This window comes from Myotis davidii, unplaced genomic scaffold (assembly GCF_000327345.1).
Source record: "Myotis davidii unplaced genomic scaffold, ASM32734v1 scaffold992, whole genome shotgun sequence".
In the NCBI taxonomy this organism is placed as follows: Eukaryota; Metazoa; Chordata; class Mammalia; order Chiroptera; family Vespertilionidae; genus Myotis; species Myotis davidii.
In genome coordinates this window covers 325,780-329,046 of record NW_006283543.1, presented here as the reverse complement: position 1 = coordinate 329,046, position 3,267 = coordinate 325,780, and the positions used below count along the sequence as shown (strand labels likewise).

Sequence of the window (3,267 nt, the reverse complement as noted above, 5' to 3'; positions counted from 1 at the left end):
TGGACTGGTGATTGTAATAGAGTCAGGGACATAGAAAGGGAGTGGACTGACTATTCTTGGGGGAGAAAGGCGTGCGGGGGATGCAGGAAGAGACTGGACAAAAATCGTGCACCTATGGATGAGGACTTGGGGGGGCGGTGAGAGCAGAGGGTGGGGTGGGAAACTGGTGGAGGGGAGCTACAGGGGGGAAAAGAGGAACAAATATAATAATCTGAACAGTAAAGATTTAATTAAAAAAAATACAAACTGGATACAGAGAGAATGCCATGTCTGTCAGACAAGAGGCAGAGCCTGGAGTGATGCTGCCAGAAGCCATGGATGGCCAACAATCATCAGAGGCTAAGAGCATGGAGCAGCTTCTCCCTCAGAGTCCCCAAGAAGGAACCAACCCTGCTAAATGACACTGAGATCAGACTTCTGTCCTTCAAAACTGTGAGAGAATAAATTTCTGGGTTTTTTGGTGGTTGTTTTTCAAAAAGAATACAAACTGTAAGAGATGCAAAAAAAGATGCAGTGCAACCAGCTGGGAGACAGCTCCAGGAGTAAGCTAGAATAGATGACATCAATGAAGGTGGAAAAAGCTGATGGATTCAAGACCTATATTAGTATAGAATTTGTTGATAATTTAATGTGGTAGGTAACAGAAAAGGGTAAAATCACCTTCAAGAAAATAAGAGGTGATTGGAACACACATAATCCCACAACCATTACACACATAATCCCACAACCATTTACACATACCATCATATTGTTTAAGAAACAGCAGCAGAGATTGCATTTATTGCATACTTACCATTTCAGGCATGAGCTAAAACGTTAGGGGCCATTATTTCCTTCCAATCGCAAGACAACCAATGAGGTAGCTATTTTACTATACGATTTTACAGATGGGGTATTTGCAACCCAGATATTATATTGGATATTTTACACACTTGTAACCAGAACAAAATGTTAGCTTCTTAGGCTCTGGCTGGGTGGCTTAGTTGGTTGGAACATTGTCCTGTACACTAAAAGGTTGCGAGTTCTATTCCTGGTCAGGCATATACCTAGCTAGGTCCAGACTTCCATCCCTGGTTGGGGGATGGGCAGGAGGCAACCAATCAATGTCTGTTTCTCTCTCTCTAAGAATTAATAAAAACATATCCTCAGGGAGGTTCTAAAAAAAAAAAAGTCAGCTTCTTAGTACAAAGGCATATTTTATATGTTGTACATACTACTCCTTTCTTTTCTTTGCACATTCATATAATTCCATTTTTCATTTATAAAAATACAGCAATGATCAATTTCATTTAGTGCTTGTCTTAAATTATTGTCTTAGAATAGAGGCTCAATCAGTTCAAAGGTAAAATCACCTTTTGTCATATTATAATGTACCAGAGCAGAAAACTATTTTTTTACAAACCAAATCATTCTCTGGATAGGTTTAGATAGTCATACCTTTTTTTAAGTATATATTTTTTATTGACTTCAGACAGGAAGGGAGAGGGAGAGATAGAAACATCAATAATGAATCACTGATGGCTGCCTCTTGCACGCCCCGCACCAGGAATCAAGCCCACAACCCAGGCACGTGCCCTGACCAGGAATTGAACCGTGACCTCCTGGTTCATGGGCTGACACTCAACCACTGAGCCACGCTCACCAGGCTAGATAGCCATACATTTAAAATAATGGTACTGTAATATTTAAGAAGGTATTCCATATCATCTTGCCTCATCCCCAAATCACTCCACTGGAGACTACCTCCCAGGCAGTGAAGCACTTCAAGAAAGCTTTCAGATTTATGATGGTAAAAAGATGGGCCTGCTTTCTTCTTTATAAACACCCCAAAACAATGAGAAGAAAAAAAACAAAAAGGTAAGCCACAGTCAAGGAGAAATAATCACAACAAACGTTTCTGATGCAGGGAATGTATCAAAAATATGTAAGAAAAATTTAGCCCAGCCGGCGTGGCTCAGTGGTTGAGTGTTGACCTATGAACCAGGAACTCATTCCCAGTCAGAGCACATGCCCAGGCTGCAGGCTCGATCTCCAGTGTGGAACCTGCAGGAGGCAGCCTATCGATGATTCTCTCTCATCATTAATGTTTCTATTTCTTTCTCCCTCTCCCTTCCTCTCTGAAATCAATAAAAATAAGGGGACAAAAAGAATATATAAGGAAAGCTTATAAATCAGCAATAAGAAAATGACACATTTTTTTAAAGCAAGCAAAGGAAGTTATCTGAATGGCCAAGAAACATATGAAAAGCTTTTCAACACCATTAATTATTAATTAAATGCAAATTAAAACACCAGACAATCCAAATGTCCATGAGATGAATGAATAAACAAAATGTGGCATATACATAGAATGGAATAATATAATTCAGTCTTAAAAAGGAAGTTCTGATATATGTTACAACATAGATAAACCTTTAAGACATTAAGTGAAATAAGCCAGACACTAAAGGACAAATTTAGTATGATTCCACTTATATGAAGTTCCTAGGGTAGTCAAACTCAGAGAGACAGAAAATATAATGGTGGCTGCCAAGGGCTGGGGGAGCAGGGCATGGGGTGTTGACTTAATGAGGACAGGGTTTCATTTGTGATAATGAAAGAGTTCTGAAGATGGATGGTGATGATGGTTGCACAATGTGAATGTACTCAATGCCCCAAACTGTAACAGTTAAATATGGTTAAAATGGTAAATTTTATAATAAAAAATTATCAAATCAGAAAAAACACACGCCATAAGATACCATTTTATAGCCACTACAATGATTTAAAATAAAAGGAACGGGCAGGTAATACCAAAAGTGTGTAACAATGTGGAGTAACTGGGACTCTCTTACAATGCTGATAACGTAAAATGATACAACCACTTTGGAAAATAGTTTGGCAGTTTCTTATAATATGAAAAACACTCCCATGACCGAAAATTTCATTCCTAGGATCTATCCAAGAGAAATGAAAACATATTCACAAAGACTTGTACATGAATGTACATAAAGGGGTAGGCAAAGCAAGTTTATAGTTGTGAATATGTGCAGAGTTTAATCTTGTACTATTTATTTGTATTACAACTGTAAACCTAGTTGTAAACCACCACAATCTCATGATTGTGTATGTCTCCTAACTGGTCTCTCTACTACTCCTGCCCCTCCTTCTATTCTTTCTCTGCACAGCAACCAGAGCAAATTTTCAAATGTAAATCAGTTGTCATGATCTTGCTTAGCAACTGTACTAGTAATCAAGACAACCTTCTTTTCCATAAATATCATCCCT

The 3,267-nt window shown here is 38.5% G+C and overlaps 1 protein-coding gene across 4 annotated transcripts in view; it reads right to left on the bottom strand.

Annotated features, from left to right (window-relative positions):
* The window catches only part of EDC3 (enhancer of mRNA decapping 3), a 125,732-nt gene that overhangs the window by 113,045 nt on the left and 9,420 nt on the right, over window positions 1-3,267 (bottom strand). The gene's annotated exons all lie outside the window — the stretch shown is intronic.